Below are 18,390 nucleotides of genomic sequence, written 5' to 3'. Positions count from 1 at the left end.
AAATAAAAACTACACAGAAGCATTGTGTGAAACTTATTTCTGACATGTTCATTAAGCTAACAGAGTTAAACCATACTTTTGATTGCGCAGTTCTGAAAACTCTTTCTGTAGAAAATGCAAGTGGACTTTCGGAGCGCTAAGAGGGTAATAGTGGAAAAAGGAATATATTCAAATATAAACTACACAGTAGCATTCTGTGAAAATTCTTTCTGTTCTGTGCATTCAACTAACAGAGTTGAACCTTACTTTTGATTGAGCCGTTCTGAAACACTCTTTCTGTAGAAACTGCAATTGGACATGCTGAGCGCTAAGAGGCCTACATTGGGAAAAAGAATATCTTCAAATAAAAACTACACAGATGCATTCTGTGAAACTTATTTCTGATCTGTAAATTCAGTTAACAGAGATAAAACATATTTTTGATTGAGCAGTTATGAAACACTCTTTTTGTAGAAAATGCAAGTGGAGATTCGGAGCGCTAAGTGGGTAATAGTGGAAAAAGGAATGTCTTCAAATATAAAGTACACAGAATCATTCGGTGAAACTTCTTTCTGATCTGTTCATTCAGCTAACAGAGTTAAACCATACTTTTGATTGAGCAGATCTGAACACTCTTTGTGTAGAAAATGCAACTGGACATTTGGAGCGCTAAGAGAGTAGTAGTGGAAAAAGGAATATATTCAAATATAAACTACACAGAAGCATTCTGTGAAACTTCTTTCTGATCTGAGCATTCAGCTAACAGAGTTAAACCATACTTTTGATTGAGCAGTTTTGAAACACTGTGTCTGTAGAAAATTCAACTGGACATTCGTAGCGCTAAGTGGGTAATAGTGGAAAAAAGAATATGTTCAAATATAAACTACACAGAAGCATTGTATGAAACTTCTTTCTGTTCTGTGCATTCAACTAACAGAGTTGAACCTTACTTTTGATTGAGCCTTTCTGAAACACTCTTTCTGTAGAAACTGCAATTGGACATTCTGAGCGCTAAGAGGCCTATATTGGGAAAAATAATATCTTCAAATAAAAACTACACAGAAGCATTGTGTGAAACTTATTTCTGATATGTTCATTAAGCTAACAGAGTTAAACCATACTTTTGATTGCGCAGTTCTGAACACTCTTTCTGTAGAAAATGCAAGTGGACATTCGGAGCGCTAAGAGGGTAATAGTGGAAAAAGGAATATATTCAAATATAAACTACACAGTAGCATTCTGTGAAAATTCTTTCTGTTCTGTGCATTCAACTAACAGAGTTGAACCTTACTTTTGATTGAGCCGTTCTGAAACACTCTTTCTGTAGAAACTGCAATTGGACATGCTGAGCGCTAAGAGGCCTACATTGGGAAAAAGAATATCTTCAAATAAAAACTACACAGATGCATTCTGTGAAACTTATTTCTGATCTGTAAATTCAGTTAACAGAGATAAAACATATTTTTGATTGAGCAGTTATGAAACACTCTTTTTGTAGAAAATGCAAGTGGAGATTCGGAGCGCTAAGAGGGTAATAGTGGAAAAAGGAATGTCTTCAAATATAAACTACACAGAATCATTCGGTGAAACTTCTTTCTGATCTGTGCATTCAGCTAACAGAGTTAAACCATACTTTTGATTGAGCAGATCTGAACACTCTTTCTGTAGAAAATGCAACTGGACATTTGGAGCGCTAAGAGCGTAGTAGTGGAAAAAGGAATATATTCAAATATAAACTACACAGAAGCATTCTGTGAAACTTCTTTCTGATCTGAGCATTCAGCTAACAGAGTTAAACCATACTTTTGATTGAGCAGTTTTGAAACACTCTGTCTGTAGAAAATGCAACTGGACATTCGTAGCGCTAAGTGGGTAATAGTGGAAAAAAGAATATGTTCAAATATAAACTACACAGAAGCATTGTATGAAACTTCCTTCTGTTCTGTGCATTCAACTAACAGAGTTGAACCTTAATTTTGATTGAGCCGTTCTGAAACACTCTTTCTGTAGAAACTGCAATTGGACATTCTGAGCGCTAGGAGGCCTATATTGGGAAAAAGAATGTCTTCAAATAAAAACTACACAGAAGAATTGTGTGAAACTGCTTTCTGTTCTGTTTGTTCAACTAAAAGAGTTGAACCTTAGTTTTGATTGAGCCGTTCTGAAACACTCTTTCTGTAGAAAATGCAAGTGGAGATTCGGAGCGCTAAGAGGGTAATAGTGGAAAAAGGAATGTCTCCAAATATAAACTACACAGAATCATTCTGTGAAACTTCTTTCTGATCTGTGCATTCAGCTAACAGAGTTAAATCATACTTTTGATTGAGCAGATCTGAACTCTCTTTCTGTAGAAAATGCAACTGGACATTTGGAGCGCTAAGAGAGTAGTAGTGGAAAAAGGAATATATTCAAATATAAACTACACAGAAGCATTCTGTGAAACTTCTTTCTGATCTGAGCATTCAGCTAACAGAGTTAAAACATACTTTTGATTGAGCAGTTTTGAAACACTCTGTCTGTAGAAAATGCAACTGGACATTCGTAGCGCTAAGTGGGTAATAGTGGAAAAAAGAATATGTTCAAATATAAACTACACAGAAGCATTGTATGAAACTTCTTTCTGTTCTGTGCATTCAACTAACAGAGTTGAACCTTACTTTTGATTGAGCCTTTCTGAAACACTCTTTCTGTAGAAACTGCAATTGGACATTCTGAGCGCTAAGAGGCCTCTATTGGGAAAAATAATATCTTCAAATAAAAACTACACAGAAGCATTGTGTGAAACTTATTTCTGATATGTTCATTAAGCTAACAGAGTTAAACCATACTTTTGATTGCGCAGTTCTGAACACTCTTTCTGTAGAAAATGCAAGTGGACATTCGGAGCGCTAAGAGTTTAATAGTGGAAAAAGGAATATATTCAAATATAAACTACACAGTAGCATTCTGTGAAAATTCTTTCTGTTCTGTGCATTCAACTAACAGAGTTGAACCTTACTTTTGATTGAGCCGTTCTGAAACACTCTTTCTGTAGAAACTGCAATTGGACATGCTGAGCGCTAAGAGGCCTACATTGGGAAAAAGAATATCTTCTAATAAAAACTACACAGATGCATTCTGTGAAACTTATTTCTGATCTGTAAATTCAGTTAACAGAGATAAAACATATTTTTTATTGAGCAGTTATGAAACACTCTTTTTGTAGAAAATGCAAGTGGAGATTCGGAGCGCTAAGAGGGTAATAGTGGAAAAAGGAATGTCTTTAAATATAAACTACACAGAATCATTCGGTGAAACTTCTTTCTGATCTGTGCATTCAGCTAACAGAGTTAAACCATACTTTTGATTGAGCAGATCTGAACACTCTTTCTGTAGAAAATGCAACTGTACATTTGGAGCGCTAAGAGCGTAGTAGTGGAAAAAGGAATATATTCAAATATAAACTACACAGAAGCATTCTGTGAAACTTCTTTCTGATCTGAGCATTCAGCTAACAGAGTTAAACCATACATTTGATTGAGCAGTTTTGAAACACTCTGTCTGTAGATAATGCAACTGGACATTCGTAGCGCTAAGTGGGTAATAGTGGAAAAAAGAATATGTTCAAATATAAACTACACAGAAGCATTGTATGAAACTTCTTTCTGTTCTGTGCATTCAACTAACAGAGTTGAACCTTACTTTTGATTGAGCCGTTCTGAAACACTCTTTCTGTAGAAACTGCAATTGGACATTCTGAGCGCTAAGAGGCCTATATTGGGAAAAAGAATGTCTACAAATAAAAACTACACAGAAGAATTGTGTGAAACTTCTTTCTGTTCTGTTTGTTCAACTAAAAGAGTTGAACCTTAGTTTTGATTGAGCAGTTCTGAAACACTCTTTCTGTAGAAAATGCAAGTGGAGATTCGGAGCGCTAAGAGGGTAATAGTGGAAAAAGGAATGTCTCCAAATATAAACTACACAGAATCATTCTGTGAAACTTCTTTCTGATCTGTGCATTCAGCTAACAGAGTTAAACCATACTTTTGATTGAGCAGATCTGAACTCTCTTTCTGTAGAAAATGCAACTGGACATTTGGAGCGCTAAGAGAGTAGTAGTGGAAAAAGGAATATATTCAAATATAAACTACACAGAAGCATTCTGTGAAACTTCTTTCTGATCTGAGCATTCAGCTAACAGAGTTAAACCATACTTTTGATTGAGCAGTTTTGAAACACTCTGTCTGTAGAAAATGCAACTGGACATTCGTAGCGCTAAGTGGGTAATAGTGGAAAAAAGAATATGTTCAAATATAAACTACACAGAAGCATTGTATGAAACTTCTTTCTGTTCTGTGCATTCAACTAACAGAGTTGAACCTTACTTTTGATTGAGCCTTTCTGAAACACTCTTTCTGTAGAAACTGCAATTGGACATTCTGAGCGCTAAGAGGCCTATATTGGGAAAAATAATATCTTCAAATAAAAACTACACAGAAGCATTGTGTGAAACTTATTTCTGATATGTTCATTAAGCTAACAGAGTTAAACCATACTTTTGATTGCGCAGTTCTGAACACTCTTTCTGTAGAAAATGCAAGTGGACATTCGGAGCGCTAAGAGGGTAATAGTGGAAAAAGGAATATATTCAAATATAAACTACACAGTAGCATTCTGTGAAAATTCTTTCTGTTCTGTGCATTCAACTAACAGAGTTGAACCTTACTTTTGATTGAGCCGTTCTGAAACACTCTTTCTGTAGAAACTGCAATTGGACATGCTGAGCGCTAAGAGGCCTACATTGGGAAAAAGAATATCTTCTAATAAAAACTACACAGATGCATTCTGTGAAACTTAACTCTGATCTGTAAATTCAGTTAACAGAGATAAAACATATTTTTGATTGAGCAGTTATGAAACACTCTTTTTGTAGATAATGCAAGTGGAGATTCGGAGCGCTAAGAGGGTAATAGTGGAAAAAGGAATGTCTTCAAATATAAACTACACAGAATCATTCGGTGAAACTTCTTTCTGATCTGTGCATTCAGCTAACAGAGTTAAACCATACTTTTGATTGAGCAGATCTGAACACTCTTTGTGTAGAAAATGCAACTGGACATTTGGAGCGCTAAGAGCGTAGTAGTGGAAAAAGGAATATATTCAAATATAAACTACACAGAAGCATTCTGTGAAACTTCTTTCTGATCTGAGCATTCAGCTAACAGAGTTAAACCATACTTTTGATTGAGCAGTTTTGAAACACTCTGTCTGTAGAAAATGCAACTGGACATTCGTAGCGCTAAGTGGGTAATAGTGGAAAAAAGAATATGTTCAAATATAAACTACACAGAAGCATTGTATGAAACTTCTTTCTGTTCTGTGCATTCAACTAACAGAGTTGAACCTTACTTTTGATTGAGCCGTTCTGAAACACTCTTTCTGTAGAAACTGCAATTGGACATTCTGAGCGCTAGGAGGCCTATATTGGGAAAAAGAATGTCTACAAATAAAAACTACACAGAAGAATTGTGTGGAACTTATTTCTGTTCTGTTTGTTCAACTAAAAGAGTTGAACCTTAGTTTTGATTGAGCCGTTCTGAAACACTCTTTCTGTAGAAAATGCAAGTGGAGATTCGGAGCGCTAAGAGGGTAATAGTGGAAAAAGGAATGTCTCCAAATATAAACTACACAGAATCATTCTGTGAAACTTCTTTCTGTTCTGTGCATTCAACTAACAGAGTTGAACCTTACTTTTGATTGAGCCTTTCTGAAACACTCTTTCTGTAGAAACTGCAATTGGACTTTCTGAGCGCTAAGAGGCCTATATTGGGAAAAATAATATCTTCAAATAAAAACTACACAGAAGCATTGTGTGAAACTTATTTCGGATATGTTCATTAAGCTAACAGAGTTAAACCATACTTTTGATTGCGCAGTTCTGAACACTCTTTCTTTAGAAAATGCAAGTGGACATTCGGAGCGCTAAGAGGGTAATAGTGGAAAAAGGAATATATTCAAATATAAACTACACAGTAGCATTCTGTGAAAATTCTTTCTGTTCTGTGCATTCAACTAACAGAGTTGAACCTTACTTTTGATTGAGCCGTTCTGAAACACTCTTTCTGTAGAAACTGCAATTGTACATGCTGAGCGCTAAGAGGCCTACATTGGGAAAAAGAATATCTTCAAATAAAAACTACACAGATGCATTCTGTGAAACTTATTTCTGATCTGTAAATTCAGTTAACAGAGATAAAACATATTTTTGATTGAGCAGTTATGAAACACTCTTTTTGTAGAAAATGCAAGTGGATATTCGGAGCGCTAAGAGGGTAATAGTGGAAAAAGGAATGTCTTCAAATATAAACTACACAGAATCATTCGGTTAAACTTCTTTCTGATCTGTGCATTCAGCTAACAGAGTTAAACCATACTTTTGATTGAGCAGATCTGAACACTTTTTCTGTAGAAAATGCAACTGTACATTTGGAGCGCTAAGAGCGTAGTAGTGGAAAAAGGAATATATTCAAATATAAACTACACAGAAGCATTCTGTGAAACTTCTTTCTGATCTGAGCATTCAGCTAACAGAGTTAAACCATACATTTGATTGAGCAGTTTTGAAACACTCTGTCTGTAGAAAATGCAACTGGACATTCGTAGCGCTAAGTGGGTAATAGTGGAAAAAAGAATATGTTCAAATATAAACTACACAGAAGCATTGTATGAAACTTCTTTCTGTTCTGTGCATTCAACTAACAGAGTTGAACCTTACTTTTGATTGAGCCGTTCTGAAACACTCTTTCTGTAGAAACTGCAATTGGACATTCTGAGCGCTAAGAGGCCTATATTGGGAAAAAGAATGTCTACAAATAAAAACTACACAGAAGAATTGTGTGAAACTTCTTTCTGTTCTGTTTGTTCAACTAAAAGAGTTGAACCTTAGTTTTGATTGAGCAGTTCTGAAACACTCTTTCTGTAGAAAATGCAAGTGGAGATTCGGAGCGCTAAGAGGGTAATAGTGGAAAAAGGAATGTCTCCAAATATAAACTACACAGCATCATTCTGTGAAACTTCTTTCTGATCTGTGCATTCAGCTAACAGAGTTAAACCATACTTTTGATTGCGCAGTTCTGAACACTCTTTCTGTAGAAAATGCAAGTGGACATTCGGAGCGCTAAGAGGGTAATAGTGGAAAAAGGAATATATTCAAATATAAACTACACAGTAGCATTCTGTGAAAATTCTTTCTGTTCTGTGCATTCAACTAACAGAGTTGAACCTTACTTTTGATTGAGCCGTTCTGAAACACTCTTTCTGTAGAAACTGCAATTGGACATGCTGAGCGCTAAGAGGCCTACATTGGGAAAAAGAATATCTTCTAATAAAAACTACACAGATGCATTCTGTGAAACTTAACTCTGATCTGTAAATTCAGTTAACAGAGATAAAACATATTTTTGATTGAGCAGTTATGAAACACTCTTTTTGTAGAAAATGCAAGTGGAGATTCGGAGCGCTAAGAGGGTAATAGTGGAAAAAGGAATGTCTTCAAATATAAACTACACAGAATCATTCGGTGAAACTTCTTTCTGATCTGTGCATTCAGCTAACAGAGTTAAACCATACTTTTGATTGAGCAGATCTGAACACTCTTTCTGTAGAAAATGCAACTGGACATTTGGAGCGCTAAGAGCGTAGTAGTGGAAAAAGGAATATATTCAAATATAAACTACACAGAAGCATTCTGTGAAACTTCTTTCTGATCTGAGCATTAAGCTAACAGAGTTAAACCATACTTTTGATTGAGCAGTCTTGAAACACTCTCTCTGTAGAAAATGCAACTGGACATTCGTAGCGCTAAGTGGGTAATAGTGGAAAAAAGAATATGTTCAAATATAAACTACACAGAAGCATTGTATGAAACTTCTTTCTGTTCTGTGCATTCAACTAACAGAGTTGAACCTTACTTTTGATTGAGCCGTTCTGAAACACTCTTTCTGTAGAAACTGCAATTGGACATTCTGAGCGCTAGGAGGCCTATATTGGGAAAAAGAATGTCTACAAATAAAAACTACACAGAAGAATTGTGTGAAACTTATTTCTGTTCTGTTTGTTCAACTAAAAGAGTTGAACCTTAGTTTTGATTGAGCCGTTCTGAAACACTCTTTCTGTAGAAAATGCAAGTGGAGATTCGGAGCGCTAAGAGGGTAATAGTGGAAAAAGGAATGTCTCCAAATATAAACTACACAGAATCATTCTGTGAAACTTCTTTCTGTTCTGTGCATTCAACTAACAGAGTTGAACCTTACTTTTGATTGAGCCTTTCTGAAACACTCTTTCTGTAGAAACTGCAATTGGACTTTCTGAGCGCTAAGAGGCCTATATTGGGAAAAATAATATCTTCAAATAAAAACTACACAGAAGCATTGTGTGAAACTTATTTCTGATATGTTCATTAAGCTAACAGAGTTAAACCATAATTTTGATTGCGCAGTTCTGAACACTCTTTCTTTAGAAAATGCAAGTGGACATTCGGAGCGCTAAGAGGGTAATAGTGGAAAAAGGAATATATTCAAATATAAACTACACAGTAGCATTCTGTGAAAATTCTTTCTGTTCTGTGCATTCAACTAACAGAGTTGAACCTTACTTTTGATTGAGCCGTTCTGAAACACTCTTTCTGTAGAAACTGCAATTGTACATGCTGAGCGCTAAGAGGCCTACATTGGGAAAAAGAATATCTTCAAATAAAAACTACACAGATGCATTCTGTGAAACTTATTTCTGATCTGTAAATTCAGTTAACAGAGATAAAACATATTTTTGATTGAGCAGTTATGAAACACTCTTTTTGTAGAAAATGCAAGTGGATATTCGGAGCGCTAAGAGGGTAATAGTGGAAAAAGGAATGTCTTCAAATATAAACTACACAGAATCATTCGGTTAAACTTCTTTCTGATCTGTGCATTCAGCTAACAGAGTTAAACCATACTTTTGATTGAGCAGATCTGAACACTTTTTCTGTAGAAAATGCAACTGTACATTTGGAGCGCTAAGAGCGTAGTAGTGGAAAAAGGAATATATTCAAATATAAACTACACAGAAGCATTCTGTGAAACTTCTTTCTGATCTGAGCATTCAGCTAACAGAGTTAAACCATACATTTGATTGAGCAGTTTTGAAACACTCTGTCTGTAGAAAATGTAACTGGACATTCGTAGCGCTAAGTGGGTAATAGTGGAAAAAAGAATATGTTCAAATATAAACTACACAGAAGCATTGTATGAAACTTCTTTCTGTTCTGTGCATTCAACTAACAGAGTTGAACCTTACTTTTGATTGAGCCGGTCTGAAACACTCTTTCTGTAGAAACTGCAATTGGACATTCTGAGCGCTAAGAGGCCTATATTGGGAAAAAGAATGTCTACAAATAAAAACTACACAGAAGAATTGTGTGAAACTTCTTTCTGTTCTGTTTGTTCAACTAAAAGAGTTGAACCTTAGTTTTGATTGAGCAGTTCTGAAACACTCTTTCTGTAGAAAATGCAAGTGGAGATTCGGAGCGCTAAGAGGGTAATAGTGGAAAAAGGAATGTCTCCAAATATAAACTACACAGAATCATTCGGTGAAACTTCTTTCTGATCTGTGCATTCAGCTAACAGAGTTAAACCATACTTTTGGTTGAGCAGATCTGAACACTCTTTCTGTAGAAAATGCAACTGGACATTTTGAGCGCTAAGAGCGTAGTAGTGGAAAAAGGAATATATTCAAATATAAACTACACAGAAGCATTCTGTGAAACTTCTTTCTGATCTGAGCATTCAGCTAACAGAGTTAAACCATACTTTTGATTGAGAAGTTTTGAAACACTCTGTCTGTAGAAAATGCAACTGGACATTCGTAGCGCTATGTGGGTTATACTGGAAAAAAGAATATGTTCAAATATAAACTACACAGAAGCATTCTGTGAAACTACTCTCTGTTCTGTGCATTCAACTAACAGAGTTGAACCTTACTTTTGATTGAGCCGTTCTGAAACACTCTTTCTGTAGAAACTGCAATTGGACATTCTGAGCGCTAAGAGGCCTATATTGGGAAAAAGAATGTCTGCAAATAAAAACTACACAGAAGAATTGTGTGAAACTTCTTTCTGTTCTGTTTGTTCAACTAAAAGAGTTGAACCTTAGTTTTGATTGAGCCGTTCTGAAACACTCTTTCTGTAGAAAATGCAAGTGGAGATTCGGAGCGCTAAGAGGGTAATAGTGGAAAAAGGAATGTCTCCAAATATAAACTACACAGAATCATTCTGTGAAACTTCTTTCTGATCTGTGCATTCAGCTAACAGAGTTAAACCATAGTTTTGATTCAGCAGTTCTGAACACTCTTTCTGTAGAAAATGCAACTGGACATTTGGAGCGCTAAGAGAGTAGTAGTGGAAAAAGGAATATATTCAAATATAAACTACACAGAAGCAATCTGTGAAACTTCTTTCTGATCTGAGCATTCAGCTAACAGAGTTAAACCATACTTTTGATTGAGCAGTTTTGAAACACTCTGTCTGTAGAAAATGCAACTGGATATTCGTAGCGCTAAGTGGGTAATAGTGGAGAAAAGAATATGTTCAAATATAAACTACACAGAAGCATTGTATGAAACTTCTTTCTGTTCTGTGCATTCAACTAACAGAGTTGAACCTTACTTTTGATTGAGCCTTTCTGAAACACTCTTTCTGTAGAAACTGCAATTGGACATTCTGAGCGCTAAGAGGCATCCATTGGGAAAAATAATATCTTCAAATAAAAACTACACAGAAGCATTGTGTGAAACTTATTTCTGATATGTTCATTAAGCTAACAGAGTTAAACCATACTTTTGATTGCGCAGTTCTGAACACTCTTTCTGTAGAAAATGCAAGTGGACATTCGGAGCGCTAAGAGGGTAATAGTGGAAAAAGGAATATATTCAAATATAAACTACACAGTAGCATTCTGTGAAAACTCTTTCTGTTCTGTGCATTCAGCTAACAGAGTTGAACCTTACTTTTGATTGAGCCGTTCTGAAACACTCTTTCTGTAGAAACTGCAATTGGACATGCTAAGCGCTAAGAGGCCTACATTGGGAAAAAGAATATCTTCAAATAAAAAGTACACAGATGCATTCTGTGAAAATTATTTCTGATCTGTAAATTCAGTTAACAGAGATAAAACATATTTTTGATTGAGCAGTTATGAAACACTCTTTTTGTAGAAAATGCAAGTGGAGATTCGGAGCGCTAAGAAGGTAATAGTGGAAAAAGGAATGTCTTCAAATATAAACTACACAGAATCATTCGGTGAAACTTCTTTCTGATCTGTGCATTCAGCTAACAGAGTTAAACCATACTTTTGATTGAGCAGATCTGAACACTCTTTCTGTAGAAAATGCAACTGGACATTTGGAGCGCTAAGAGCGTAGTAGTGGAAAAAGGAATATATTCAAATATAAACTACACAGAAGCATTCTGTGAAACTTCTTTCTGATCTGAGCATTCAGCTAACAGAGTTAAACCATACTTTTGATTGAGCAGTTTTGAAACACTCTGTCTGTAGAAAATGCAACTGGACATTCGTAGCGCTAAGTGGGTAATAGTGGAAAAAAGAATATGTTCAAATATAAACTACACAAAAGCATTCTGTGAAACTACTTGCTGTTCTGTGCATTCAACTAACAGAGTTGAACCTTACTTTTGATTGAGCCGTTCTGAAACATTCTTTCTGTAGAAACTGCAATTGGACATTCTGAGCGCTAAGAGGCCTATATTGGGAAAAAGAATGTCTACAAATAAAAACTACACAGAAGAATTGTGTGAAACTTCTTTCTGTTCTGTTTGTTCAACTAAAAGAGTTGAACCTTAGTTTTGATTGAGCCGTTCTGAAACACTCTTTCTGTAGAAACTGCAATTGGACATTCTGAGCGCTAAGAGGCCTTTATTGGGAAAATGAATGTCTACAAATAAAAACTACACAGAAGAATTGTGTGAAACTTCTTTCTGTTCTGTTTGTTCAACTAAAAGAGTTGAACCTTAGTTTTGATTGAGCCGCTCTGAAACACTCTTTCTGTAGAAAATGCAAGTGGACATTCGGAGCGCTAAGAGGGTAATAGTGGAAAAAGGAATGTCTCCAAATATAAACTACACAGAATCATTCTGTGAAACTTCTTTCTGATCTGTGCATTCAGCTAACAGAGTTAAACCATACTATTGATGGAGCAGATCTGAACTCTCTTTCTGTAGAAAATGCAACTGGACATTCGTAGCGCTAAGTGGGTAATAGTGGAAAAAAGAATATGTTCAAATATAAACTACACAGAAGCATTGTATGAAACTTCTTTCTGTTCTGTGCATTCAACTAACAGAGTTGAACCTTACTTTTGATTGAGCCTTTCTGAAACACTCTTTCTGTAGAAACTGCAATTGGACATTCTGAGCGCTAAGAGGCCTCTATTGGGAAAAATAATATCTTCAAATAAAAACTACACAGAAGCATTGTGTGAAACTTATTTCTGATATGTTCATTAAGCTAACAGAGTTAAACCATACTTTTGATTGCGCAGTTCTGAACACTCTTTCTGTAGAAAATGCAAGTGGACATTCGGAGCGCTAAGAGGGTAATAGTGGAAAAAGGAATATATTCAAATATAAACTACACAGTAGCATTCTGGGAAAGTTCTTTCTGTTCTGTGCATTCAACTAACAGAGTTGAACCTTACTTTTGATTGAGCCGTTCTGAAACACTCTTTCTGTAGAAACTGCAATTGGACATGCTAAGCGCTAAGAGGCCTACATTTTGAAAAAGAATATCTTCAAATAAAAACTACACAGATGCATTCTGTGAAACTTATTTCTGATCTGTAAATTCAGTTAACAGAGATAAAACATATTTTTGATTGAGCAGTTATGAAACACTCTTTTTGTAGAAAATGCAAGTGGAGATTCGGAGCGCTAAGAGGGTAATAGTGGAAAAAGGAATGTCTTCAAATATAAACTACACAGAATCATTCTGTGAAACTTCTTTCTGATCTGTGCATTCAGCTAACAGAGTTAAACCATACTTTTGATTGAGCAGATCTGAACACTCTTTCTGTAGAAAATGCAACTGGACATTTGGAGCGCTAAGAGCGTAGTAGTGGAAAAAGGAATATATTCAAATATAAACTACACAGAAGCATTCTGTGAAACTTCTTTCTGATCTGAGCATTCAGCTAACAGAGTTAAACCATACTTTTGATTGAGCAGTTTTGAAACACTCTGTCTGTAGAAAATGCAACTGGACATTCGTAGCGCTAAGTGGGTAATAGTGGAAAAAAGAATATGTTCAAATATAAACTACACAGAAGCATTGTATGAAACTTCTTTCTGTTCTGTGCATTCAACTAACAGTGTTGAACCTTACTTTTGATTGAGCCGTTCTGAAACACTCTTTCTGTAGAAACTGCAATTGGACATTCTGAGCGCTAGGAGGCCTATATTGGGAAAAAGAATGTCTACAAATAAAAACTACACAGAAGAATTGCGTGAAACTACTTTCTGTTCTGTTTGTTCAACTAAAAGATTTGAACCTTAGTTTTGATTGAGCCGTTCTGAAACACTCTTTCTGTAGAAAATGCAAGTGGAGATTCGGAGCGCTAAGAGGGTAATAGTGGAAAAAGGAATGTCTCCAAATATAAACTACACAGAATCATTCTGTGAAACTTCTTTCTGATCTGTGCATTCAGCTAACAGAGTTAAACCATACTTTTGATTGAGCAGATCTGAACTCTCTTTCTGTAGAAAATGCAACTGGACATTTGGAGCGCTAAGAGAGTAGTAGTGGAAAAAGGAATATATTCAAATATAAACTACACAGAAGCATGCTGTGAAACTTCTTTCTGATCTGAGCATTCAGCTAACAGAGTTAAACCATACTTTTGATTCAGCAGTTTTGAAACACTCTGTCTGTAGAAAATGCAACTGGACATTCGTAGCGCTAAGTGGGTAATAGTGGAAAAAAGAATATGTTCAAATATAAACTACACAGAAGCATTGTATGAAACTTCTTTCTGTTCTGTGCATTCAACTAACAGAGTTGAACCTTACTTTTGATTGAGCCTTTCTGAAACACTCTTTCTGTAGAAACTGCAATTGGACATTCTGAGCGCTAAGAGGCCTATATTGGGAAAAATAATATCTTCAAATAAAAACTACACAGAAGCATTGTGTGAAACTTATTTCTGATATGTTCATTAAGCTAACAGAGTTAAACCATACTTTTGATTGCGCAGTTCTGAACACTCTTTCTGTAGAAAATGCAAGTGGACATTCGGAGCGCTAAGAGGGTAATAGTGGAAAAAGGAATATATTCAAATATAAACTACACAGTAGCATTCTGTGAAAATTCTTTCTGTTCTGTGCATTCAACTAACAGAGTTGAACCTTACTTTTGATTGAGCCGTTCTGAAACACTCTTTCTGTAGAAACTGCAATTGGACATGCTGAGCGCTAAGAGGCCTACATTGGGAAAAAGAATATCTTCTAATAAAAACTACACAGATGCATTCTGTGAAACTTAACTCTGATCTGTAAATTCAGTTAACAGAGATAAAACATATTTTTGATTGAGCAGTTATGAAACACTCTTTTTGTAGAAAATGCAAGTGGAGATTCGGAGCGCTAAGAGGGTAATAGTGGAAAAAGGAATGTCTTCAAATATAAACTACACAGAATCATTCGGTGAAACTTCTTTCTGATCTGTGCATTCAGCTAACAGAGTTAAACCATACTTTTGATTGAGCAGATCTGAACACTCTTTCTGTAGAAAATGCAACTGGACATTTGGAGCGCTAAGAGCGTAGTAGTGGAAAAAGGAATATATTCAAATATAAACTACACAGAAGCATTCTGTGAAACTTCTTTCTGATCTGAGCATTCAGCTAACAGAGTTAAACCATACTTTTGATTGAGCAGTTTTGAAACACTCTGTCTGTAGAAAATGCAACTGGACATTCGTAGCGCTAAGTGGGTAATAGTGGAAAAAAGAATATGTTCAAATATAAACTACACAGAAGCATTGTATGAAACTTCTTTCTGTTCTGTGCATTCAACTAACAGAGTTGAACCTTACTTTTGATTGAGCCGTTCTGAAACACTCTTTCTGTAGAAACTGCAATTGGACATTCTGAGCGCTAAGAGGCCTATATTGGGAAAAAGAATGTCTACAAATAAAAACTACACAGAAGAATTGTGTGAAACTTCTTTCTGTTCTGTTTGTTCAACTAAAAGAGTTGAACCTTAGTTTTGATTGAGCAGTTCTGAAACACTCTTTCTGTAGAAAATGCAAGTGGAGATTCGGAGCGCTAAGAGGGTAATAGTGGAAAAAGGAATGTCTCCAAATATAAACTACACAGAATCATTCTGTGAAACTTCTTTCTGATCTGTGCATTCAGCTAACAGAGTTAAACCATCCTTTTGATTGCGCAGTTCTGAACACTCTTTCTGTAGAAAATGCAAGTGGACATTCGGAGCGCTAAGAGGGTAATAGTGGAAAAAGGAATATATTCAAATATAAACTACACAGTAGCATTCTGTGAAAATTCTTTCTGTTCTGTGCATTCAACTAACAGAGTTGAACCTTACTTTTGATTGAGCCGTTCTGAAACACTCTTTCTGTAGAAACTGCAATTGCACATGCTGAGCGCTAAGAGGCCTACATTGGGAAAAAGAATATCTTCTAATAAAAACTACACAGATGCATTCTGTGAAACTTAACTCTGATCTGTAAATTCAGTTAACAGAGATAAAACATATTTTTGATTGAGCAGTTATGAAACACTCTTTTTGTAGAAAATGCAAGTGGAGATTCGGAGCGCTAAGAGGGTAATAGTGGAAAAAGGAATGTCTTCAAATATAAACTACACAGAATCATTCGGTGAAACTTCTTTCTGATCTGTGCATTCAGCTAACAGAGTTAAACCATACTTTTGATTGAGCAGATCTGAACACTCTTTCTGTAGAAAATGCAACTGGACATTTGGAGCGCTAAGAGCGTAGTAGTGGAAAAAGGAATATATTCAAATATAAACTACACAGAAGCATTCTGTGAAACTTCTTTCTGATCTGAGCATTAAGCTAACAGAGTTAAACCATACTTTTGATTGAGCAGTTTTGAAACACTCTCTCTGTAGAAAATGCAACTGGACATTCGTAGCGCTAAGTGGGTAATAGTGGAAAAAAGAATATGTTCAAATATAAACTACACAGAAGCATTGTATGAAACTTCTTTCTGTTCTGTGCATTCAACTAACAGAGTTGAACCTTACTTTTGATTGAGCCGTTCTGAAACACTCTTTCTGTAGAAACTGCAATTGGACATTCTGAGCGCTAGGAGGCCTATATTGGGAAAAAGAATGTCTACAAATAAAAACTACACAGAAGAATTGTGTGAAACTTATTTCTGTTCTGTTTGTTCAACTAAAAGAGTTGAACCTTAGTTTTGATTGAGCCGTTCTGAAACACTCTTTCTGTAGAAAATGCAAGTGGAGATTCGGAGCGCTAAGAGGGTAATAGTGGAAAAAGGAATGTCTCCAAATATAAACTACACAGAATCATTCTGTGAAACTTCTTTCTGTTCTGTGCATTCAACTAACAGAGTTGAACCTTACTTTTGATTGAGCCTTTCTGAAACACTCTTTCTGTAGAAACTGCAATTGGACTTTCTGAGCGCTAAGAGGCCTATATTGGGAAAAATAATATCTTCAAATAAAAACTACACAGAAGCATTGTGTGAAACTTATTTCTGATATGTTCATTAAGCTAACAGAGTTAAACCATACTTTTGATTGCGCAGTTCTGAACACTCTTTCTTTAGAAAATGCAAGTGGACATTCGGAGCGCTAAGAGGGTAATAGTGGAAAAAGGAATATATTCAAATATAAACTACACAGTAGCATTCTGTGAAAATTCTTTCTGTTCTGTGCATTCAACTAACAGAGTTGAACCTTACTTTTGATTGAGCCGTTCTGAAACACTCTTTCTGTAGAAACTGCAATTGTACATGCTGAGCGCTAAGAGGCCTACATTGGGAAAAAGAATATCTTCAAATAAAAACTACACAGATGCATTCTGTGAAACTTATTTCTGATCTGCAAATTCAGTTAACAGAGATAAAACATATTTTTGATTGAGCAGTTATGAAACACTCTTTTTGTAGAAAATGCAAGTGGATATTCGGAGCGCTAAGAGGGTAATAGTGGAAAAAGGAATGTCTTCAAATATAAACTACACAGAATCATTCGGTTAAACTTCTTTCTGATCTGTGCATTCAGCTAACAGAGTTAAACCATACTTTTGATTGAGCAGATCTGAACACTTTTTCTGTAGAAAATGCAACTGTACATTTGGAGCGCTAAGAGCGTAGTAGTGGAAAAAGGAATATATTCAAATATAAACTACACAGAAGCATTCTGTGAAACTTCTTTCTGATCTGAGCATTCAGCTAACAGAGTTAAACCATACATTTGATTGAGCAGTTTTGAAACACTCTGTCTGTAGAAAATGTAACTGGACATTCGTAGCGCTAAGTGGGTAATAGTGGAAAAAAGAATATGTTCAAATATAAACTACACAGAAGCATTGTATGAAACTTCTTTCTGTTCTGTGCATTCAACTAACAGAGTTGAACCTTACTTTTGATTGAGCCGTTCTGAAACACTCTTTCTGTAGAAACTGCAATTGGACATTCTGAGCGCTAAGAGGCCTATATTGGGAAAAAGAATGTCTACAAATAAAAACTACACAGAAGAATTGTGTGAAACTTCTTTCTGTTCTGTTTGTTCAACTAAAAGAGTTGAACCTTAGTTTTGATTGAGCAGTTCTGAAACACTCTTTCTGTAGAAAATGCAAGTGGAGATTCGGAGCGCTAAGAGGGTAATAGTGGAAAAAGGAATGTCTCCAAATATAAACTACACAGAATCATTCGGTGAAACTTCTTTCTGATCTGTGCATTCAGCTAACAGAGTTAAACCATACTTTTGATTGAGCAGATCTGAACACTCTTTCTGTAGAAAATGCAACTGGACAATTTGAGCGCTAAGAGCGTAGTAGTGGAAAAAGGAATATATTCAAATATAAACTGCACAGAAGCATTCTGTGAAACTTCTTTCTGATCTGAGCATTCAGCTAACAGAGTTAAACCATACTTTTGATTGAGAAGTTTTGAAACACTCTGTCTGTAGAAAATGCAACTGGACATTCGTAGCGCTATGTGGGTTATACTGGAAAAAAGAATATGTTCAAATATAAACTACACAGAAGCATTCTGTGAAACTACTCTCTGTTCTGTGCATTCAACTAACAGAGTTGAACCTTACTTTTGATTGAGCCGTTCTGAAACACTCTTTCTGTAGAAACTGCAATTG

The sequence above is a fragment of the Symphalangus syndactylus genome, chromosome 2 (assembly GCF_028878055.3).
Source record: "Symphalangus syndactylus isolate Jambi chromosome 2, NHGRI_mSymSyn1-v2.1_pri, whole genome shotgun sequence".
NCBI classification, from domain to species: Eukaryota; Metazoa; Chordata; class Mammalia; order Primates; family Hylobatidae; genus Symphalangus; species Symphalangus syndactylus.
The sequence above is the reverse complement of the archived record's forward strand: the minus strand, read 5'-3'. Positions refer to the sequence as shown.